The sequence below is a fragment of the Hemicordylus capensis genome, chromosome 3 (assembly GCF_027244095.1).
Source record: "Hemicordylus capensis ecotype Gifberg chromosome 3, rHemCap1.1.pri, whole genome shotgun sequence".
NCBI lineage: Eukaryota > Metazoa > Chordata > Lepidosauria > Squamata > Cordylidae > Hemicordylus > Hemicordylus capensis.
Window position 1 is genome coordinate 39,312,796 of NC_069659.1, and position 25,248 is coordinate 39,338,043.

The following is a 25,248-nucleotide window of genomic DNA, read 5'->3' on the forward strand; positions in this document are numbered from 1 at the left end:
ATGTATCAGTTGCTGTAATACATTAAAACTGCAACTATCATCCAGTGATAATTGTTCAGATAATGTCCACATATCTTTCATAGAATTTTTTTTTAAATCTTAAGGACATTCTTCTTGGTGAATTAATTCTCAATTTTAGGTGTCATCTGCAAGGTCTTAAATCACTGTTGAGAAACACTCAAGCTAGCTTAGAGTCTTACTATTTCCAAAATAACCAGAAATGTTACAATCTTTATGGATGGCAAACCGGAGTGCCTCCAGTCAAGGCGGTGGTACTGGCAGACATGAGGTGACCCATAGATTTGTTCATATCACAAAAATGTGAAGATTCCACAAAAATCCAAAGGAAAAAGAACTATGGGGGCCAGTAACCACCCAAACTGTCCTCCTGGTAGTCAATGGGATAAAATATTTATGAGCTCAGACAGCCAAGGAGGTGGTAGGGATGTGTAAACATGTCTCAAACCAAACCAGTTCGAAGTTGAACCAGTTCACATTGAAGGCTCAGGGTCAAGCCGAACCACCCCTGGTTCGGCTCCACCCTGAATCGAACCCCTGCCCGCCCATTCAGGGAGTTCAAGAATGAGTTTTTTAAAAACTTTTTTTTAAAATGGGAGGGCTTCAACAAAAAGAGCGGGCAACTTCCCAGCTGGAACAGCCCTTTCTGCTTCTGAGGGGGAAAGCTGTATAATAGTCTCCACAGAAGAAAGAGCTGAAACTCTGCAGCTGCCTCAGCAGTCAGGTAAGGCTGTTCTGTTTCTGAAGGGGAAGGAGTCTGACTCAGTTAATCCTCTTAGCATTGTGAAGTTCTGCTCTCCCAGGTGCTGGTGGGCAAGTTTTGAGGGAGTTTCCTCACAACTCCCCAACTTTATGGGAACACTCTGGAGATTTGTAAAACCACAATAATAGAAGAGAGGCACCTTTGCCCACTCTGTAGCAGTTACCAAAAATAGGGACAGCCCTGCTTCTTAATATTAGCTCTCAAAGCTTTAGGGCTGGATGAAAAGGAGGTGGGACTTAACAGCACTGCCCATGGCACAAAAAGCAAAAACAATAACAACCAAAAAAACAAAAACAAAAAACCCACCAGAAAACAGAAAATATAAAATTAGCATATGAAGTAAGACTCTGGGGTTAGATCAGGGACTCCTGTCTTTGTTGCTAACTTTCGTTGCATCATCACGGTCACACCACAGGCTCAGGTAACACATGCACACAAGGAATAAAATGCAACATTTTGTTGTGGGCCTATATGTATTCCTACTATACAGGACCAGACTGGGGGCACTGAGAGGGCGGTGGAATGTATGTGGGGAGGACGCTGGGTTTTGAGCAGAATGGGTACTTAAGGGTGGGAGTATTCACTGCTGCTGAGTGTGGCGGGGTGCAGGGGCACACCACGGGTGGGGCGCACCGGGAATATGCCCTGTGGGCCAGTCCAAGCCTGCCACTATACTTTGTTTGTTTGTTTGTTTGTTTGATTTCTATACCACCCTTCCAAAAATGGCTCAGGGCAGTTTACACAGAGAAATAATAAATAAAGATGGCTCCCTGTCCCCAAAGGGCTCACAATCTAAGAAGAAACATAAGATAGACACCAGCAACAGTCACTAGAGGTACTGTGTTGGGGGTCGATAGGACCAGATACCAGGGGCTTGGCTAGGGGAGAAGGGGCTTGCGTTCATCCCTCTCTCTGGCGGGCCCCCAGAATGAGGGAGATAATGAAGAAAATAGGCAGGGATGGAGCTGGAGGGCCCTCAGGAGGAGATGACTTGGGGACTGGGGGAAGGGCCCCATAATTGTGACACAAGAATTCTATAACTGCTATTGAGTGTTTAAAAATGAGTCTTCTGCTCAATTAACCCCCTTTGCTTGGAAGCATCAGATATGGGAAGGGTAATTGTTTGGACAGCTGGACTTAAGCTAAAGTGCATAGAACATTTTCTAGGAGAGAATTCCCCTTGTTGCTTTATAATTTATAACGCCTTTTCTAGGATAAGCTCCCTGATCCTAAGCACATTACTTGGGAGTAAGTTCAATTGGTTTTAAGGGAGACTTGATTGTTCAAGACGACAGTATGTATGGAGCTGCAGCTCAGTGACAGAGCATCTGCTTTGCATGCAGAAGGTGGTCACAGGTTCGATTTCTGGGCTGGGAAAGACTCCTGCCAGAAACCTTGGAGAACTGCTGCCAGTCAGTGTAGACTCTTCACTGACTGGCAGCAGCTCTGTAGACCGAACTGGAGAGGGATCAATGATCTGATTTGGTATAAGGCAGCTTCCTATGTATTTGGCTGGGGGTACAGTAAACGCCTGAGACGCACCCGTCCCTTTACCAGGCCAGAAATAGCAGTGCAGCCCCAACGCTTGCTACTATAGCAACAACATGCAGTATAGATCACTCTTGAACCATATTTTGGATCTCATCTGTCCTGCGTTTCTTGGGGCTCCCACTACAGCCCTGCTCTCCTTAGTTTCTGCTTCTCATTGGCTCGCTGGGCTGAGCCTTAAGAAAGCAAAGCGCACAAGGGCTCCTCCTGTACACCGCCAAGTTCGTGGGCACGATCTGCCTCCCAGTTCGAGGGACGGCGGCTGATGGGGCTTGTGCTGCTGCTGCTGCGATTTTCCTTTGGAACGGCAGAGGGCTCCGCGGCTCGCTCCTTGGCAGCCGCAGTGGGAACGTGGAGGCGCTTGGAGGTAGCGGGCGCCGCTGGGTGGCCGCTCCCTGCGCCGCGTATAAAGCTCTCCATCCCTTTGCGCGCAGCTCCCCTTCTCTCTAGTGCTGTCATCAGTCAGGGCGGGATATAAAGCAGTGAGAGAGCCGCGGCTCGGAGTGCCAGGACTGAGGAGGGAGGGGGGAGACCCTCTTTGTCCTGCCGAGAGAGGAACAGGAGGCTGCTCCCTCGCTGAACCAGGTAGGTACCTCCTTCTCAGCATCCTCTCCCCTCGCGCGCTCCTCACTTGGGTACCAACCCGCCAGGGATGTTTGCTGCTGCAGCATCCTCCGGAGGAGCTAATGCTCAGCAGCCGCGCCGGACTTGGAGGGAGGGCGCGGGGCTACTTCGGGGCTCCTGCGCCCACTTTGGAGAGGGATAGGTGAGAGGGGTGTGGTGGACCAGGTCCACTCGGAGCCGCTGGGCTGCCAGCTTTCCTAGGCGCACCCTCCCCGCTACGCCGCTTAAATCATTTCCTCCTGCGCAAGTTTTTAAGCCCGCTGGCGTGTGCTTCTCACCAGTCACCTGCTCCTTACACGAGGAGGTGGTCTAAGGAGCCTTCTTGGGGTATGACCTGGGAAATCTCTCTGCTCTCCCCCGCTCTCGGTGACAGACACTCCCGGGCAGCTAAAGACTAAATTAGCCGATCAGACATAACAACAGAAACAAAACAACCCCACGCCTGGCTTTTGCTGGCAGATTGCCGCTTGCAATAACCAACCTCCCCAGCTCCCACCACCCCACATCTCCCCCCGACAGCTGTTAGGATGGGAATGGGATAGGAAGGATGTGTCTGCTTTCTTTCACACGAGCCTGTTATCTTCTCCCCACTGCTCTCTGGGGGCAAAAGAGACCATACTAGAGCCCAACCCACCCCCCCTTCCAGGCCCCCAGATGTTGCCACATAATTGCCAATAATGACTGGCTATTGATAGGCTGCCTCTTTGGTGCTATCTTTCTGGCACAGAGACAAAAGTGAGGAGTATTGCTGTATCCTCGGGCTGCCGCTGAGTTTCTTTCTTAGGCTGGACTGCCTGTACACAATGGTCTGTCCGGATGTTGAGGAGGCGGAAGATAAATTATTCTAGACAGTGGCATAGTCTTTGTAAATGTATGAAATGTATATCTGTACTGGCTATTGCTTTCATGCTTTACTGCTACTGATTGTTTATGGACCATGTTTCACTCCAACTGGTCAGTAGGGTCGTCACCCACCCAACCAAAGAAATCTTTTTTCATTATATGAGTTCTAGTGGACTTTATTTATTATTAATCTACTGCTTTTTAGTGAAAAGTTTTCAAAGAGGCTTACTTAAAATAATATGTTTCTCTGTCCCCATAGGGCTCTCCCACCCACCCCACCCCCCACGTAACAGCATTGGAGAGACACTCTGCTGGGGTTGAATAGGGACAGTTGTGCTCCCCCTTTGAAACATAAAGATACTCTCCACTTTAAAAGGTGTCTCTTTGCCCAGTTAGCAAGGGTGAATTTGTTGATTGAATCTGCAGTTGGGTAAAAGTAAAAAGCTATTGTAAACCACCCTGGGGCATTGTCAGTTGGACGGTATACACATGACATGAATACAAGTAATATTTTCAAAGAAAGATGCTTACTTACTTTCTTTGTTTTTCACTGATGTGCTCAATGTGCTGCAGAAGGCATCCTCTTAGAAGGGAATGCCTCTTCTATTTGAGAAAGAAGTGGGCATGCCTCTCATCATGGTGCATCTGCACTTTTTATAAATACTTCTACTAAAAAGAATAGTGCTTGATTAATTGGGGGTGGTGGTGTCTTAATTGATCAGAAAGTTATGTAACTGACTAAAAATTTAGAATTGACTACATGTTGCAGTCCCACTGATTTGGTCTTTAATGCAGCCGACTGTTAATAATCAGTCACACTTATTCCCATTTTTACAGATGGAGCACTGATGTTGAAAGCATTAGTGACTTGCCCAAACCACACTACAAAAGCTGCTTCACATGTGGCAGCTTTTGCTATACAAAGACAATCTCTTGTGTTGGCAAATGTATGTCTCCTATCATGATGTAGAAAGGGGGCTAAGAGAGTGAGCTGGAATGTTTCCAGGTGAAATATTGCCTGGGCCTTGAACTCATCAGATTTCCGAGGCAAGCCACTACCTCTCAGTCTCAGCTTCATCTGCCATAGGCTATAATAATACATCCTGATCTACCTTACAGGGTTGTTGTTAAGTATTGCCAAGATGATGTATGTGAAGTATTTGAACACACTCTAAAATGCTATATAAATGATGCATATAAATATAAATATTATCAAAAATGCCTGGAAACTGCCAATAAGTGTTTTCCAGTTGTGAGTGCTACCTTAAGTGGCACAGAGGGGAAATGCTTGACTAGCAAGCAGAAGGCTGCCGGTTCGAATCCCCACTGGTACTCTATTGGGCAGCAGCGATATAGGAAGATGCTGGAAGGCATCATCTCATACTGCGCAGGAGGAGGCAATGGTAAACCTCTCCTGTATTCTATCAAAGACACACACACACACACACACACACACACACACTGTTGTGAGTATATTGACTGGATAGTTGCAGCATGTACCAGCTGTCCCATTCCTATATTGTGGCAAGAAAGATAGTTGTGCTACACTTCAGGCATTACTTGAAATACACACATTTTCTTATATATGGGAATTATCATGCAGGAAAAACCTAAAGAATGAAGCAATCCTCAGATGCTGATACCTCTATTGGTATCATATAAAGGCTGTTTCACACATGCATCAGCATAACATCCCTTTTATTACTACTGCATAATTTTTGAGTGGCAGCTGCACGTGTGAATTAACTCCATGAATATAATTGCGTTTGTGGTATGAAACTTCTGTCTGTAGTATTATGTCTGTGATGGCACATGCACGTCATCGGTGGATGTTGCAATCACTAAGTAATGGATATGCATGTGTGAACCTGCTCCTAAGATGTCAATGAATCCAAATACCCTTAGCATACTATCCATCCATCCATCCATCCATCCATCCATGTACTTCTACCCTACCTTTTGGTCCTAATTAGGGACCCCAAGGTGACTTACGGTAACTTTAAGTACAGCAAGACAAAACTGTATAATTCAAAACAATGACAACTAAACTAAGGAACCAGCTAAGATCCTTTACAATATTTGCACGTGGAATTGCTATAGTACATCAGCTCTGCATACTCTCGCATAAGTGTATAATGTTCCAGTTTTGTTTATATGTAGGAGAAGCTGTGATCCTTTCTAAAAAGCTTTAAAATATTTTCTTTACAAAGAAAATACATGCATGGTTAAAAGCACACTTTGCTGAAGAATAATGGTGGGTACATGTTTTAGCAAATCAACAACTAATCGACCTATTTATTTTCATAATTTATATTCTTGCTCATCTGTCAAAATATTTTAGGCAATGACTGTAGAACAGGAATAGAGCCTTCTTATGTTTATTGCAATTTTTTTATTCTCTTGGAAAGAGAACTAGTTTGGTATAGTGATTGATTATTAGACTTGGACCCGAGAAACTTCAGTTTAAATAGGTGATTAGCTAGAAAAGTTACTGGGCCAGTTGCTAATCCTAACACAATTGTAGTCATGAGCAAATAATGAAGCATAATAGCATCTTGTTCTCATCAAGAGACACAGCAAGACAATTCAGTGCAGCTTAGATAGGCATCATGATACATATGAAGTCCCAGTGTCTGGTCTGGGCATGTGAGTTAGCTGCCAAAGAGAAGCTAAACAAGACTGGATCTGGTCAGTACTTGGATAGGAGACCAGCTGGGAACCCTACATACATGGCCTTAGACTCCAGCATGGAAGAAAAAGTGACAGATAAATGATGATGATGTGAATCCAGACCTGCATCAGCAAGACATGTAGAAGGCTCTTTGACATCAAATGTGTGCTTGCATTTTTTCTGTCTCCACCCCCCCCCCGCTAAATTTGCTCATGCCCTGCTATCTGGATTTACTACTACTACTGTGAATATTTATATACCACTCATCAACCAAAGTTCTCAGAGGTTTAAATAGAAAAATAAATAAAATATAAATAAAATGGTCCCCTGTCCCCAAAGGGCTCACAGTCTAAAGAGAAACATAAGGCAGGCACCAGCAACAGTCACTGGGTTATAGCAGAGGAAGATGGGAGTCTAATCCTCTCCCCCTGCATTGTATTCCTGATGAAAATTACCCCCAAGTGGCCATCTGCAATAGCAGCTTCTCTCTTGGGGCAAATGGCAGCTTTGGGGAGGGATTTTCATTGGGGAAACAGCATGGGGGTGGGGAGGAAGGGTTAAATCCTCCCCTTTCTCCACAGTGGTCCTGATCATAATAGGGGGCACCCACAGCTGCTGTTTATGGGGGGGGGAGAGAAAGGATGCATTTAATGTAATGCACAGATTGACGTTTAACCAACATGGATCCCCTTTGCGAGATTGGAACAACTAACCTACCCCAGAGCCCAGGGATGCACAACCTTACATAGGACATAGGAAGCTGCCATATACTGTCAGACCATTGGTTTATCTAGCTTGGTATTGTCTTCACAGAGTGGCAGCAGCTTCTCCAAGGCTGCAGGCAGGAATTTCCCTCAGCCCTATCTTGGAGAAGCCAGGGAGGGAACTTGGAACCTAGATGGTCTTCTCAGAGCGTCTCCATCTCCTGAAGAGAATATCTTACAGTGCTCACACTTCTAGTCTCCCATTCATATGCAACCAGTTTGGACCCTGCTTAGCTAAGGGGATAAATCATGCTTGCCAACCTAGCCCAGCTCTCTTCTCCTGGCAGTGTTGGACTACAACATCCCATCATCACTGTGGGTTGGGATAATGGGAGTTGCAGCCCAAAAACTGGAGGGCCAAAATTGTGCAAGCCTGCCATAGCCTAACCCAGGGTAGGCAACCTTGGATCTCCAGCTGTGGTTGAAACACAACTCCCATCATCCCAGCCACAATAAAATGAAATTATATGTTGTTCCATTGAAACTTTCTCTCTATTTTATTTTATTTCTTTATTTTTAATTCAATTTATATACCGCCCTTCCTAAAGAGGTTCAGGGTGGTTTACACTAAAATAAAAAATACATAACAATTAAAACCAAAAACCAATTAAAAGCAGGTTAAAAAGACAATTTAAAAAACCAATTAAAAAAAGATTAAAATTAAATTAAAACTAACTATCATTATAAGCCAGACTAAAAAGATGGGTCTTTGCGGATAAAATGAGAAATCTCTGTATGTCCTAGGATCATTGAAGGAAGGATAAGATGCAAATGGCACAAAATGACCTAAGTAAGCAGTTACAAAGAACATTAGCAGCAGGGGCGTAGCTAGCTGAAAGGAGGCCCATGTTCACCCTCTCCCCGATGGCCCCTCGGAGTGAGGGAGATAATGAAGAAAACAGGGAGGGGTGGGGCTAGGGGGGCCCTAAGAAGTTGGGGGCTTGGGCTCTTTGAACCCATCTGCTCAGTTATAGCTACACCCCTGATTAGCAGCATTCAGTCAGGAGACCTGAGAGGTCTTCTCCCTCCTCCTCCCTCCTGTTCTGCAGCAGACAGTTTGCTAAGGATCAGTTTCAAGCTGGCAATCCTTAGATGGGGAAAAGATAGCACGGCTGCAGTGTGGGAGACAGGAGGGCTCTGAAAAACCCCTGGGAGCCCTTCAAGTACCCCTAGGAGTACGGTACCCCCTTGATGGAGACCCCTGTAATAGATCTACCTGAGGAAAAAAACCATGAATGAAATGACTCCTGGACGCTTTCCAGATTAGACCCTGCAACGGGGTCATGTGGTATCTTGGAAGTGTGCTTCCACACTTCCTGCGTTGTGACACCGCATGGACAGCAGGGTGCTGTTGACATTTCCAATGTCTTGTTTTGAATTTAATCACTGCAATATAGAGCTAGGACATCTATATCTGGCGTTAAAAAGTTGCTGGGTTTTTTTTCGGGTTGTTAGTTCCCGCAAGACTGCTCCCCCTGCTGTTTGCGTTTTGAATGCGACTTGTTTGAATGGAGGCATTTTGCTGCTGTCTAGCAGCTAGGCTGGAAAGAGCCCTGCTCTATCATTTCTGAATAGGCGATTCATTTGGAAATTGCGTCATTCCCCCCCCCCCCCACCGCCCCTTCTGGAAGCTGATTCATTTGCTAGAATCTAAAAGGACAAGAGAACTGGGTGGATGGAGAGCAAAAGCAAGCAGTGGAGGGCAAACCCGGGGAACCGAGAGGCTGAAGGCATAGGAGGTCGTGGGAAAGGAGGAGCTGAGATAAAAGGAGATTGAGCAAAAACTAGATGGCAGTAAAAGATGCTTTAAAAAGAGGCTGCAAATAAATACAAACTGAGCCAGAGAATCCAGACCCTCTCCCATAGATTGCTGCTGTCTTTTCTTTTGGAGTCTAATAGGGAGGTCACAATGGGAGAAGGTCCCCCAGAGTGATTTAAGGTGTGCACCCTGCTGGCCATCTTTTGCTTTGAGGTGGGCTACTCCAGTCACTGGCTTACATCCAGACAAAGTTACTCTTAAAGAGTTTTACTCTTTAAGTAATGCAATTTACTCTTGAAATTAATGGGACAAGTTAACTTACCCTATTAATTTCAGTGAGAGTACTCTGTGCTCATTTTCTGAAGCTTGTCAGTCTGAGGGGAAGGGTATGCTGAGCTTCAGCATGTAGCCAGCTGATCAGGAGCAGAGGAGAAGGGACTTCACCCTCCTCTTTTGTAGGGGACACATCGCTAAGGATTAGCCTCAAGCCTGCAACCCTCAGACCCACAGCACAGCGTGGAGAAGCAGGAGAGTTCTTCTGAGTACTGCCTAGGAGCCCTTCAAGTACCCATAGTACCCTCCGTTGGGAACCCCTATAATAGACCTACAAAACTATTCTTCTGGAATTTTTCCTTGAATAAGGTTTAGATTGAGCCTATAGTGCTCCCCTGGGAATTGAGCACTGGACCTATTCACACCTCCATTTCTGAAACATGTGACACAGGCCATCTGTAGGCGTGGGCGAGCTGGGTGGTCAGCCAGGGCGCCTACCTGAAAGGGTTCTGAGCTGAGCTTGGTGGTCCCTGTTTGTTGAGTTTACTTTCTGCAGTGAGCTGGGGACGAAAAACACAGCGGCTGACATCCAGACTAAGTTCCTCAATAGTGCCACTCAGAAATGACTAAAGACCTTTTAATTTCAATAGGACTTCTGTTGAGTAGTTTAGTCAGGATGTCAGCCAGTGGCCTGCAATGATAGGGGAAATTACTCAAAGTAGTCCCATTGAAATTACTTATTTCAATGAAATAGCCTTTAAATTTCAGTGGGACTACTTTGAGCAATTTCCCTCATCCTTCATCTTTATATTGCTCTTCGTCCGAAGACCCCAGCGGGGTTAACAACAAGATTAAAACAATACTGAAATGTCAATTAAAACATCCTAAAAATAAAGCAAAACACAGCTACAATTTAAAATAGAGCAGGCAGCAATTCATTGGCCAAGAGCTTGAATAAAAAGGGCGGCCTTCAATTTCCTCTTAAAGGTTGTGGGAGAGGAAGCCATTTGAATCTCAGCCACAAGTGAGTTCAACAGCCTGGGAGCAAACACTGAGAAGGCCCTGTCCAACATGTTAGACAAACGGACTTCGCCAGGTGCCCTCCTAGCTGTTCTAGTCAGGTGGGTAGATTCATTTGGGAAGAGGTGGTCCCTAAAGTACCCGCAGCCCAAGCTGTTGAAGGTTGGGCCTGTGGTGCCATCATGTCAGTCCAAGTGTCTTTAATCAGTTTGGGGGGTACTCACTTCAACAATTACCATGAGGGTGGGTGCCAAAGGCACTCTTCACCCACGGTACTTTTTATTCCAAGGCCAAGCATCCTGTCCCAGTTATGTGAAGAATGGCTTCCAGGTTGCAGAGTGCCCATGATTTCAAGGGGGTTACACCTCAGCACCTTTCATTCTGGAAACCCAATGCTATCTGACTTTTTCCACCGTTTTCATTATGGAGGCTGTAGCAGACCAATTAAGAAGCTGAAAAGATGTTTTATTTGCGTGTGTGTGTTCAACAAGATTGTTGCACAATATTATTGTAATTTTTTAATCTAACAGAAAATAATTAACAGGGGAAACATTGCAAGCTGAATTTTAGATCTTACACTGCCACTTTGATCAATGCATCAAATTGCAGCAGTACAAGCTCGCAGATTACTAATTACGTGGCAGCAAAGTTGAAGTCCTTGTGCCAGCAGTTCGCTTTGAAGTTGGGAGGGGGAGTGTGATCGTGGAAGCTGGAGGGTTCGCCCTCTGAAGTCTGCCTGAGCTGGATTCTCCGTGCAAAACCCAAAGGAGGACAAAGGTGCTCGATTACCTTCTTTATGAACTTCTAGCAAAGGAGGGTGGCTGAGGGCTGGGCCATCTCCAGTCTGAATTAGAGCTGGCTTAAGTTATGCTTTCCGCCTGGTCAAGTGGGGAGACACACAATCTTGACAAGCCCTGAAACAGCAAAGTCCAAACGCTCGGCTTTCATGCCCCTCTCCCCCATTAGCACTGCGGTGAATGCACATGCTTTTGTCTGGATCTGTTATGCAACCGCCCATCTCTTCAGGATTTTGAGCAAACTACTGTATGAGCCAAAACGTTTATTACATAACAAATCTCAACAGCCTCCTCCGACCCCAGGGGCTGTATTGGCAGCTAGAGACAGCATGATCCTAGAGAGAGTCCAGTCACAGGGCAAGATAGGGAGGGAGGTTCATTATGATTGCTGCATAAGCAGACTCGGCAGACAGTTTTCTCCTTCAAAGACAGACAGTTGGGTGCTGTTTGTACAGGTGGACTGAGGCATAGCAAAAAGCTGCTGGAAGTAGCCTCTCCGGTCTGATTCCTGAAGATTTTTAATACATGAACATTCATAAGCATGTTTCAATCATGGCCTATGGCTAGTAAATAAAATTTGGTCTGATCTGATCATAAGCATGTCCAGACATTATTGGGGCTATTCACAAACCTTATTCAGATATAATGACTGAATACATGCATACAGGTGTCTGTGCACACATACGTGGGTTTTTGTGAATGGTAAAGGTAATGTGTGCCTTCGAGTCGATGTCGACTCCTGGTGCCCACAGAGCCCGGTGGTGGTTGTTGTTATTAATTCGATTTCTATACCACCCTTCCAAAAATGGCTCAGGGTGGTTTACACCGAGAAATAGTAAATGAATAAGATGGATCCCTGTCCCCAAAGGGCTCACAGTCTAAAAGAAACACAAGATAGACACCAGCAACAGTCACTGGAGGTACTGTGCTGAGGGTGGATAGGGCCAGTTATTCTCCCCCTGCTAAATAAAGAGAATCACCACGTTAAAAGGTGCCTCTTTGCCAAGTTAGCAGGGGTTGTCTTTGGTAGAATACAGGAGGGGTTTACCATTGCCTCTTCCCGTGCAGTTGGGATGATGCCTTTCAGCATCTTCCTATATTGCTGCTGCCCAATATAGGTGTTTCCCATAGTCTGGGAAACATATCAGCGGGGATTCGAACCGGCAACCTCTGGCTTGCTAGTCAAATCATTTCCCCACTGCGTCATTAGGTGGCTTTTTTGTGACTGTCTGTATACAAATGACTGTATACAAATTTATTCTAAAAGTGAATCTGGTTACTCAAATCAGTTTACACAGACCCCCTCAAATGCTGGATTCAGATAGAAAGTGTGGTTCTGTGTGTTTAATATCATTTGTGGATAACTGTACAGCCATACATTGTACACAGGATGTATGTGCATTGGACATAAGGTGTGAATAGGGCTATATTCGGTTGTAAACCAGAGCCAGCGTGGTGTAGTGGTTAGAGTGCTGGACTAGGACCGGGGAGACCCGAGTTCAAATCCCCATTCAGCCATTAAAAAAACTAGCTGGGTGACTCTGGGCCAGTCACTTCTCTCTCTCAGCCTAACCTACTTCACAGGGTTGTTGTGAAACAGGAACTCAAGTATGTAGTACACCACTCTGGGCTCCTTGGAGGAAGAGCGGGATATAAATGTAAATAATAATAATTAATAAACATTTTCATGTGGTTTTTCTGGTGTTTATCTTATGTTTCCTTTTTAGATTGTGAGCCCTTTGGGTACAAGGAGTCATGTATTTATTTATGCATATCTATGTCAACCGCTTTGGGAACTTTTGTTGAGAAGCGGTATGTAAATATTTGTTGCAAATTGGATGCACACGCTCATGTTAAAAGTCAACAGGGAGCTCTTCAAAATGCAGAATACAGATTGCATGTACTACTCTCCATACAATGAATACCGGGGCATCCATAGGGTGGAAAGATGCCCCCATCCCCACTACCATTGTAGCAACTCTTCAGAACTGACCTGATCCTTGCACTCTTTGGAAGGAGTGCCTCTCTTCACACTCCTTCTGCAGAAATTGCAAGAAGCACAAGAGAGAAGCGGAGGCTGCTGGCATCCTTCCCATCCCATCCATTTTGAAAGGGGATCCCTCCCCACTCTAAGGCATGTGGCAAGGCAGCATTTGACACCTCAGATGCTGCAACTAGGCCATCCCTGGATAGCCTCCTTGTGAACAGTTGCAGAGGAGTAACAGCAGGAGAGAGGGCATGCCCTCAACTCCTGCCTGTGGCTTCCAGCAGCATCTGGTGGGCCACTGTGCGAAATGGGATGCTGGACTCAGAGGCATAACTAGGGAAAATAGTGCCTAGGGCAAGCACTGAAATTGCGCCCCTGTCCAGACAGGAATGATGGGACTTGTAGTCAACAATATCTGGAAATCCTTGTTAAAAGGAACACTGTACCATGGTTGTTGATCAAAACCTGAAAACATGAGCCATCTCTGTAAAAGACTTAGAACAACAGTCAGGAGTTATGCGAGGATTCCAAGTGTCATTTTCTCTGTCTCATCTCATTCTTTTTAAAAAACATGACTTTGTCCTAGAGGATCACTGCCTAAATAGCCACTAGCAAAATAGGGGAAGAAGAAGGTGGTGGTGGGGGTCTATAAACCAGTGAATGATTCCTGCCAGCCTTTGTCTTATGATGACTGTTGGCACATGATGGGGTATATGTGCATTCACCACATCAGTGCTTACTTTGATACCAAGAGGGAGGAGGATACATTAGTTTGCCACACTAGACAGAGGCATTTGCAACAGGAGCAGACAGCCAAGTTCTGCCAGGGCCAAAACCAGCCCCTGCCAGACTAAGAAATCATTGTAATTTGCCCCTTCCTGTCACAAGCAGTGTGCTGTTCTTTTATTATTGACTCTAACTCTCAAATATCCCAGTCATGGATGGAAAATTCAGGGTCAATTTACAAGAGACACATTTTTTACATGGAAGTTTCTTCTGTGCAGGTGTTGTGCAGAAACCCATGTGTAGTGACCACCAGGGGCATAGCAAGGTTGGAATGGGCCAAGATGAGATTTTAAAATGGGCCCCCAGCCCCTCAAAGTCCAGGGCCTCCACACATCCCAGGCCCCCAAGGATTTAAGTCTGATATTTCAAAATAAGTATGCTGCCTGGAAATACATTTCACTGAATACACACATGCACACTTCACAGTATATAGTGATATACATTGAGAACTATATATTTGTGCTACTTTTAATGCCTATAACACACTAGCAATACTAATTATTAAAATGGCCCCCTCGCTGCAGATTAGCAAAAGAGACTTTCAACCATGCAGGGTGAGCCTATGTTTGTTTTCTCAGAATTCTGAAAAAATTCAGTAAAGTTTGATTCCAGGAGGTTTTTCACAGGAGGCTTTTAAAGCCCTTTAACACACATCTCCTCTGGAATGGAGGTGCTGCATTCACATGTTGGCCAGATTTACCCTGAAGTCCCTGCAAGTTATTGGAGAGCAGTTCACACACAAGAAAAATAAAATAAAAGCACAACACATGCTTCACAGTTCTCACTCAGACCTTCTGGGTTGCAAAAACAACTTGAACATAAGTGCATTTATAAATGAATGAATGAAAGAATGAATAAATAAATATTTGTTCCAGAAGTTTTTGTAATTTTCTGACATGAAACAAGCCACTTATAGGCCTTAGATAGTTTTTGTTTTTAAAGCCAGCACATTTTTCAGTCTGTTTTAAATTAAATATTCAGAGACTTCTCAGTCTCGCCCCACCACCCATATCAAAGCCCTATGGCAAGCAGATCCCTATATATCGGGGGTAAACCACAAAAAGGAATTCACAGCCTACCTTGCAAAAGCTGTGCTGGATGGTCTGGTCTGCTGCAGGGAGCTCTGCCAGCCTCCTTCCTGGCTTGCTGGGGCCTGCCGAGTTCAGGCTTCAGGGAGGCCTACTCGGAGGCCTCTCTGGAAGTCCCACTCACCCACCGATCAGCTGAGAGGCGGGGAGAGAAGAGCTCTGCAGTTTGCAGGCTGCTCCGATCCTAGGCCGGAGCGGGAGGCAAGTGGCTGAGGGGCCCTGGGGCTGGGCAGGTGGGCAATGGGGTGGGGGTGGAAGGGACTGGCGTGGCACCCCCACCTCAGTGGCGCCTAGGGCATATGCCCTGCCTGCCCCCCCCCCCGTTCCGCCTATGGCTGGACTAGATGGGCCTTGGGCCTCATCCAGCAGGGCTGTTCTTATGTTCTTAATGTTTGGCTGGTACTTTTTGAACATCCTTTAGGCATCAGATGAAAATAGTTCTTTTTTTGGCCAAAGCCTTTGGTGATGATTTATCTGCTGTGACACTGCTGCTAGTCTGTTTTGTATTGAATTGATGGATGCATAACTTTGGTCTGTCTATGAGTTCTTTGTGTAAGCCACCTTGGGCATTGGAGTAATGGAAAAGTAGGATATACATTTTTAAATCATTCAGTCAGATATCAAGGCAAGACCTCTGTATTGTTAGTTAATAGGAAATCTGATGCAGTTATGGGTATTTGATCTCTTCTGGGTGGGATAGCACTCTCTCCTGAGTGTCAGTTTTGCAATTTGCGGGGTTCACCTGGACTTGGTTTTGCACCTAGAGTGCTTTTGCATAGGTTCAGCTAGTGCACCAGCTGCAGCACATCCTGGGGAAAGCAAATGTGACCACAGTAACACATGCTTTAATGTAACATGCCCTATGTGGAGCTGCCCTTGAAGAGTGTTTGGAAACAGCAGCTGGTGTAGAATGCTGAGTTTGTGAAACATTTCATTTTGATTTTCACTGATTTCCAATTTCTCTTCCAGGCCCTCTTCAAGGTCTTGGTGTTGACCATTCAAGCCCTAAGTGGCTTGAGGCTAGGGGTATCTGGAAAAGGCTCTGGCCCAGGATATTTGCCTTGCTACCCTGTATGAATCTGTCCATCCTAGACATCTGGAGGGTCTCTGCTCTGGGTTGCTTCATTGGCTGAGGTGAGGTTGGTGAGGATTTGGGACTGGGCCTTCTCTGTGACTGCACCCAGATTATGGAGTGTCTCCCTTATTGGGCCCACTTGGCCTCTCCATTATTGTCTTCCAGAACATTGTAAAAGAATCCCTTTTTCTGCAGACGTATGGTTTGACATAGAGCTCTTTGTGCTAGTCGTTTAGTAGTGTCATATGTTGTGCGGATGGTTGGTGTTTGGCTTTTAGGTACCCATTTTGGATTTTAAATTAATAATTATTTTGATTATTTAATGTTGTTCATCATGCTGAATACCACCACCCTTTTAAAGTGAAAAACATCCTTAAATCAATAAAATAGAAGAAAACCCTTACCAGGTCCTTTCTGTGTTAGAAATATTGATTGGATTACATGTACACCCTGTCTTTCTTCCATCAGGTGGTGTGTACTTGTATAACAATTTACCATTTAATGAGGAGAGGTATTTCTACAATAGCAGTATGATCTTGCCTTATGGTTATCCATTTTCTACAACAGTGATCACAAATGCTGCAACAATTAGACAATGAATATGTGCTTCAAAGTTTAGTTTTCAATTCTAACACATCCAAACAACAGAATCTGACAAACAATTTGAGAGGTTCGTTTACACTTGTATTCCAAACGGAGATGTTTGGGTTTTTTTCCTCACAAGTGTCTGACCAGAATCTGGTATCTCACAGTCCTTTGATTTCTGAGCCTTCCAGGATGGTGTTGAGAAACCATCTTCTGTTGCTCTCCCCTCTTCCTGTATAACTGCAGTCTGAAATGGCACAGACCTTTTACTTCAGGAATGAGTTGATGTAGAATCCTCTTCACTGAAGATTGAGTCTTTCCCTCCCACATCTGGTTCTCCCTACTGTACAAGCCTATAACTTACCATATTTTAACCCTTAAGGAGCAGGCATTACACCTGCATTATAGAGGAGACCTAAACCCCTTAGTTATAGTTCTTAGAAGGAAGTGGTGGAGCCATGATTTGGCTAATATCAAGGGTGCCTCGATATGGCTTGCCCCCCATATCTGCATATGGCTTGCCCCCCATATCTGTTCCAGAAATCTAATATGGTGGATACAACTCGGCCACCCACAAAATACACTTTGCCCCTTCTGTGCCCCCTCAGTTGTTGTTTTTAGGGGTGTTTTTTGTGTGTGCTGCCACTGGCTAATATGTGAGGGGGTTGGGAAAGTGAGCTTTCTGAAAGCCCCCCTGCTCCACCCCTTTCCCAGCACTGGTGGTCATATACATGGGATTTCCAGATGGTGGTCTTACCCAGGCATTGACCAGACCAAGACCTGCTTAGCTTCAGCTGGGTAGTTGCATTTTGTGTCTTCAGACCACGCCCTGGGATTTATAAGATTCAGCCACCGCCCTGTGTGTGAATGTTATGGGTCAATTGTATGGTATATGAAAATATATTTCATTTTATTTGCTTTCAACTTGCTTTGTATCTTAAGTTTATCCACTGCATTTTGGTTTCCAGAGTTATGTGAAAAAGTCTATTATTTATCCTAACCCATTCATAAATGAGCACAGGAAGGTACTTGAAAATAATTTAATCCCGCTTCCTGCACTAAAACATACCTTTTCATGGTCAAACAACAGGTTGGCTCATAAATAGAATACAGTTCATTTTGAAATGTCTTCTTCATATTTTACAATAACAATCTTTTGTTGTTTTTGTTTACCTGGAAAGTCCTACTCTTTTTAGTCTTTCCTCAAATTTCCAGAAAAGTGCCCCTTGTCTTTCATTGCATACCTCCTTATTTCAGCATTTTTGTGAAGCTGAAATGAGATGTGCTTAGTAATTTTACTACAGGAGAACTGCATAAATGAAAGCTGGTTTCCAACATTCTCTCACATTCTATTGTGACAGTATTGTATTGTATGTTCACAATGTGGCAGACATGAATCCCCTGCTAATTGTCAAAGGGGCACTTTTTGAAAGTGGCGATTCTCTTTATTTAGTAGGGGAAGAGCAACTGGCCCCATCCAGCCCCAGCACAGCATCCCTCCAACAGCTGTTGGTGGTGTCTTTCTTATGTTTCTTTTTAGATTGTGAGCCCTTTGGGGACAGGGAGCCATTTAATTTATTTATTAATTTTTTTCTGTATGTAAACTGCTTTGGGAACTTTGGTTGAAAAGCGGCATATAACTATTCCTTGTATTGTATATTGTATTGTATTCTAGTGTGACCAAGAAACAGAATCTGTTATAGGTCCATGCAGCTAGTCAACCTGATAAGGACATGGCCTAAATAAAGCTCGTAAATCCTCCAAGATCAGAATAAAAATATATGCAAAATTATGCTGTATTTACAAAATGTTTAATCAGTTCAATACTTAAACATGCAAATACCATCAAATTAAGACATCCCACACCCCAATCCATAGTAGTGAGTTTAATTTTTAATCAATCTTTATTAGGGTCTTAGACCAGCATAAAGTAAAAAGGAACATGTAACATGAATCATTAAAAACAATTAGAAGCAATTAAAATAATAGTCTATGCCTAAAAGCATAAAGACAGTGAAGTTATGATCAAATTGCTATATGTTTGCTGTAAGACTAAAGTCTATGAGTGGCTGTAGAAAGCGGTAGAAAAAACTGTAAAATTATTAAAACAGTAACATGAGGACTATAGAGTCACAGTTCGGGCTAAAATCTTCAAGATATTGTTAAGTTTTGTACTATAAAATTGCTGTAGTGCTAAAATCAGTAAGACAATGAAGCTCTTCTCACAATCGCGTGAGAAGGCTACCCTCTTTTGTGGGGAGGAAGCCCAAAAGCGCTTACCTCCCCACAGACGATCACAGCCAGGGCTCTGGGCGGGCGGATTGGTGGCACAGATGAGTGGCAACTCTCCTGCTGTCCGTCTGCGCATCGCCCGGCAGCTCCGGGGATCGAGTGAAGGGAAGCACCACCGTGTGCTGCCCCACCGCCTAGAGCCACAGTAATGCACCACATGAGTGCGCGGTGCATTTCTGTGATCCCGCTCCCCACTTCCTCAATGGGTTTGCTGTGGCTGCAAGTAGCCACAGCAGACATACAATCCGTTTACCTGTTTTTTGGGTGCTCTCACACCCAAAACCTGGGTTAAGTGGCGGGCTCCATAAGCGGGCTTGCTGCCGAGCCACCGGCAGAAGCCACACAGCTTTTGTTGGGCACACAAGCAGCAAAAACCGGGCTGGGCTGCCTTGGCCCAGTTTCTGCTGCTCACGAGAATAGCTTCAGTGTCTGTAAAATATTCTGGAAAGTTAAAAGATAAACTGAAACACGAAGAGCAATAGGGCTGAATAGTTAGAAGATTAGTTCTTGCTGGTGGTCAGAGCCCAGCAAATTCTGCACATTGCCACACAGAACTTGGCAATATTGTATGTTATAGAGGGACTTACAGTCTGAGAGTAATAGGGAGACAAAGGATTGGCCTGAGCATCCTGGCAACCTGTTCAGTAGTGGGAGAAAAAGGGCATTTCATATGTCTCTATAGACTAGTCAGTGAAGGAGGACATGCTCAATAGTTTCAACTAGTCACAGGGGCACAGACGTTCCAGGAAGGAGATCTTCCTTCTAGGACAGCCGAGGGAAGGGCATCACAGCGAGCCAGGGTAAAGGCCCTTTATTTTTATTGTTAAATGTGTATACCACCTTTCATTAGAACAATCCCAAGGCGGTTAGGTACTTCTAGCTGTGTAAGGTATCCAGGAGCTGCTGTTATATACCTTGAACCTTCAGGGAGAAGAAAGTTCAGGGATCTGCACCAATTCTTCACTGTTTGATGAGTGTTCTGGCCCACCCGTAACCCAAGGAAGGTAGGTGTGAAGAGTGCAAGTAAGGATAGTTTCGCTGATAGAGATTGCTTCCATCTGGACTGGAAACCATCCACCAATGTTGAGGGGGGTAGACCCATGGGGAGAAGGGATAGTCTCAGCCAATAATTGAGTATGGACAGCCAGGCCTGTCTCCAATCATAGACTGGTGTTAATTTTCAATAGTGGGGGTTCATCAAGGTCAGGGAGCCCCCCGTCTTGTGTTCCCAAGTGCACTCTTTCCCATCCCACAGGAAAATTGAATGGTGGCTATTCAGTCTAATAGCGAAAAATGAATACAAATACCTCAAATATTTATATACCATTTTTCAACCAAAGTGGTTTACATAGATATAAATAAATAAATAGGCTCCCTGTCCCCAAAGGGCTCACAATCTTAAAAAAGAAACATAAGATAGATACCAGCAACACCCACCAGAGGGATGCTGGGCTGGAGATGAATAGGACCCTGCATTTAGAGACACTAGTGGCAGTGAAGGCCACTCCTGACATTGATTAGTCTGGCTCTTGCTGACAAGATTCCTGCATGAGAGTGCACTGTATTTTCACTGCAATAACAAGGGTTATTGTGCTGTACAAGCTTTCCTTCCATGCACAAAATGGAATACAATGCCTTCCATTGTAATAGGCATCTTGCTAGCTCTTCATATAAAGAACAAAACATGTCACTACAGTGTTCTCATGCTTCAAATAGGCTGTTCTGTCCAGCAGTTCCTTCCCTTCACCCTCTATCCAAATATTTTGGGGCCAAAATAGATGTGAGGTTAAACCCATTCTACTGTGGGTTTCCATCTCCTTTAAAAAAAAAAGTAGCTGCAGAATACTAGATCCAAAACAATATTGTGATGCTGGATTAGAGGGTTTTAAATTCTTTAATTCTGCACCCTTTTATTGCTGAAAATTGCTCAGCTACTTGCCCTCAAAGGTGCTATTTGCTGTAAACTTGGGGGCCATTTTCAGTGGGGGGAAATGGCATGGAATCAAAAGGTTAAACACCCTCTACTCTTGTGCTATAGCCTGGTCCAGGTCATCGGCTCCAACATCTGCTATTTTAAAAGGAAACAAACAAACTAGGTAATGATGTGTCAACATTTCATCTACTTTTGGCCCTGGATCACAAAAATAATCTAGTTTTATAGCATCTGTTCTGAGGACTGAGTGAGGTCAAACTAGACAAGTTGTAAACTGCTGTGTTGGGGGATTTCCATCTCTTTTGACAACTTGAAAAATCATAGCCATGAGGACCAGGGACTCAGGGAAGAGGGGCTTTACCCTTTCTCTTTGCCATTTTCTCCTAAAGGTGCTATTTGTTCCAGGAGGAAAAATAATATAGATGGTACAAATTGTGACTTTCCACCTAGGGCATATAGCTTTGGGGAGGCTGGCTTTCATGATGGAAATGGTATGGGTGGGGAAGAGTTAACCCCTTCCCCAGTGTAGACAGAAGCCCTGCAGCAGTGATCTATAAAATGTTTAAAGAGACAAATGCAATGATGCATTTTAATTTGATTATTTATTTATTTTACATTTCTGTCTTGCTCTTCCTCCAAGGAGCCCAGTGCAGTGTACATGGTTATGTGATATAGATTAGGTGATATAGATATAGACCCTGTGATATAGATTAGGCTGAGGGATACGTGACTGGCCCAGAGTCACCCACTTTGTTTCATGGCTGAATGGGGATTTGACCTTTAGGCTGCAATGCTACCATGTGAGCCCTTTCTCATACATAGTGAGAAAGGGCTACCCGGTTCACGGGGAGGAAGCCCCAAAGTGCTTACCTCCCTGCAGATGATCATTCTGCCATCCCTGGATGGGCGAATTGCCCACCCAGACAAGCACTGGCTGTTGCCGGTGGCTCCAAGGGTCGGGGTGGCCCCCTGGAGCTCCAATAATACACAGTGCAAGTGCCTTGCAGTGCATTGTGAATGCATTGCGACTGCTTGCAGCCACAGCTGACACACAAGCAAAAAAAAAAAAAAAAATTTAGGAGAGACTGATTCTCCCTCCATCCAAGGAGACCTATTGGGAGGGAGCCCCTGAGCATCCAGGCATGTGCTCTGCCTTTGGAGCTGGCGTTCCGACTTGGCCCAGCATTGCTTCCACTCCTGGGGACCTGGAAGCGATGGAGGGGGCTCTAGGGAAGGAACCAGAACTCCATCAGGGGGCACCATGTTCTCAGTGCTTCAGGATAGGGATGTACAAATTGATTCGATTCAAATCTGGGTGATTCAAATGATTTGAATTTGAATTGAATCACCCTGAAAAGGGCAATTTGATTTGAATTCAAATCAAAATTTTGAAATTTGATTCAAATTCAATTTAAGAGCCTTCTGGAACCTTAAAAAAAACAATTCTGGCCCCCGATTGGTTAAAAAGGCACCCAAATTTTTTTTGGATAAGATTTGAATTTGGAATGAATTTTTGAAATTCAATTTGAATTCAAAATGAATTGAGAAATTCATTTCATGCACATCTCTACTCCAAGCCCCCTGGGGAAGTGGTTGATTCCAGCTGCTCTGGTTCTGATGGTTCCAGGGAGTTATCATTGGCGGCGGGGGGGGGGGGGGGGGTTGGCAGGCCAGGCCAGGGCGGACTTCCCATCTTCCTCAGAATTAGCCTCCATTGGTCAGTGTTTGGGTGACCCCCAACAAAAAGTGGATCAATAATCAGGCTACCAGTCTTTAACTACATGAGTAATGTTTTATTTTCCTGTGGTTTTACCCTGTTGCATACATTTTTGTTTCTGAAACCTCTTTAAAGTTTGAATATAAACAATTAAAAAATGTCTTTTTTTCTCAATTTAAATAGTTATTCTAGAATACATTTTACAGAGTTACATGGCAAGCCAATGAGTCTGGATCAGTTTCATACAGAATATTATCAAACTGGTCCAAAGTGCATAAACAAACTACAGAACCACTTTTTAAAGTTTTGTGTCTGAAGTGAAGAATCAAAAATGGCTGTTGAACCTGAATTGGAAATGAACCCAAATCTGTAACAATTCACCTCCTTGAGCAGGGCGTTAGGACCAGAGGTGCGACAGTTCTGATATAGTTGGAAAGTTAAATTTTAGAAGATTTAAAGTATATGTAAAGCAACCTCCTTGTGGGCTATTGTTTGGCTACTCCGATAGTGCCAACTGATTTGTGCTGCAGTTAGACAGGTGCTGCTGCCCATAATTAGAACAGAGAAATATGAGAGAATAATAATAGTGTCACTTTTTTCCTGCACTAGGTCACTGTACTCTCTGCATACAAGAATCTGGGTCAAGAGTTTAGTACTACTTCTGTATCTCTGTGTAATTAGCTGATAAAATGACTCAAAGATTAATGGCTTTTTGCAGCTGTTATAACTAAGGACAGATATGACAAAGAGGCATGTGATAACACTGTAACAGTCAATCCAGTTAATTATTGCTGGATTACAGTGGAAATCCTATCGACATGCTGATGACACTTGCATTAGGTCTAGCAAATTAATCATGATGAAAATTATGCAGGAAATGCCAAAATGAGATAATAAAAGTCTGGGTTGTGATTTCAAAGTATTTCTAATATTGGTAGTGGCTCAAAAAATAGGCATTGCTTGCTTCCCTGCTCCCCACATTTTTCTGAACCATGCATGCTTGCTCAGATGGTGGTGGTTGCAGTGCTGAAAACAAGACTGACACAGTTCAATAACATTCTATATCCTGATGGTGCTGGTGGCTGTGCAGAAAGTGTTGGCGTCCGCAGAGCATGTTCTGTATGACTTTTACAAGCATAAATGTAGAGGTGTTGAGTGATTTTCTTGTGGAGATTCTCATGCACACAGTTGCATGCAGCTCCTGGGGGCTTATTTGGTGTGCCACTTTAACACCATGGCATTAGATGAATAGGATGGGAATCCAACCCTCTTCCTCCAAACCACATCTGGGGAATGATTCCTTAGAATAAAGCAACTCTTCTTGAGCTGCTTCCTTCCCAAGTCAGTCTGCAATGATGGGCCCAGGGGTGTAACTATAATAGGGCAAGGGGAGACAGTTGTCTGGGGGCCCACTGCCTGGGGTGGGGGCAGAGGCAAGCCACATGACTGACTCCCCCAGCCACGCACCCACCCAGACTTCCTTCAGTTGTATTCATCCTCCGAAATTGATGTGGGTATTAAGACCTGGAGCTACCAGAACAGCATGTCTTTCTCTAGTACCATTCAATGACTTGCATTGTCCACAATTTACAAAACCTTTAAAAAAATAATTTAGGATGATGTTCTATTGTGGCTTAGGTGATAGGTGATAGACATAGGTGATAGATAGATAGATAGATAGAGAGATAGATTATTATTATTATTATTATTATTATTATTATTATTATTATTATTAATTTGATTTCTATACCGCCCTTCCAAAAATGGCTCAGGGCGGTTTACAAAGAGAAACAACAAAGAATAAGATGGCTCCCTGTCCCCAAAGGGCTCACATTCTAAATAGAAACATAAGATAGACACCAGCAACAGTCACTGGAAGTACTGTGCTGGGGGTGGATCGGGCCAGTTACTCTCCCCCTGCTAAATAAAGAGAATCACCACGGTAAAAGGTGCCTCTTTGCCCACTTAGCAGGGGATTAGATAGATAGGTGTGTGTGTGTGTGTGTGTGTGTGTGTGTGTGTGTGTGTGTGTGCATAAATTTTACTATGCTTTTTGTTACCACTATTCAGCCTCATTTAAGTTTTCTTTACTTCATGAGCTGAACTTCAGTGGGGTGGGAGGCATTTTAAAATCTTGTCTCTGGGCCCACTCCAGCCTTGCTATGCACCTGGATGGGCCATTAAGGTACTGTCATCCCTTCAGGGTGTTCCTCCCTCTGGATCCGGATCCTAATGAGGCCTCCTTGGGGAAGGAGAAGGAGCAAACCCCCGCTGGGCCTCTCTGTACTGAGTATGGCCCATCAGAAACCACAATCCCAATGTCTGGATGGCATAGGTTTTCCTGTCAACTGTATTGGGGATCCTGATGGTGGAGATGTGGGATTGTTTTTGAAGCCATGATAAAAGAGTGGCTTGGCCATCCATTTTTCTGCAAGCTTTTGGAATGGCACATGGAAGATTGAAATGCTAGGGCATCCAGGGCCAATCTTTCTTGTCTCCTACATCCAGTTGGTAAGGTGGTGAAAAAAGAGAGAGCCAATCATCTTAGAGTGAAGTAAACAAGAATGAGGATTGGGCCATAGCTCAGTGGTAGAGCATCTGCTTTGGGTGCAGAAGGTCCCAGGTTCAATCCCTGGCATCTCCAGGTAGGGCTGGGAGAGAGTCCTGCCTGAAACCTTTGAGAGCTGCCTCTAATCAATGTAGAC

The 25,248-nt window shown here is 44.4% G+C and overlaps 1 protein-coding gene and 1 non-coding gene across 4 annotated transcripts in view; both read left to right on the forward strand.

The window, feature by feature from the left end:
- Positions 1-2,686: 2,686 nt before the first annotated feature.
- Positions 2,687-25,248, forward strand: part of MTUS2 (microtubule associated scaffold protein 2) — a 498,194-nt gene continuing 475,632 nt past the window's right edge. For all 3 annotated transcript variants that reach the window (XM_053312197.1, XM_053312196.1, XM_053312198.1), the window contains exon 1: positions 2,687-2,914. The gene's annotated coding sequence lies outside the window, so the exon portion shown is untranslated. The remainder of the gene's footprint in view (positions 2,915-25,248) is intronic.
- Positions 25,117-25,187, forward strand: TRNAP-UGG (transfer RNA proline (anticodon UGG)). The gene has a single exon. It is a non-coding gene; the product is annotated as a tRNA-Pro (tRNA).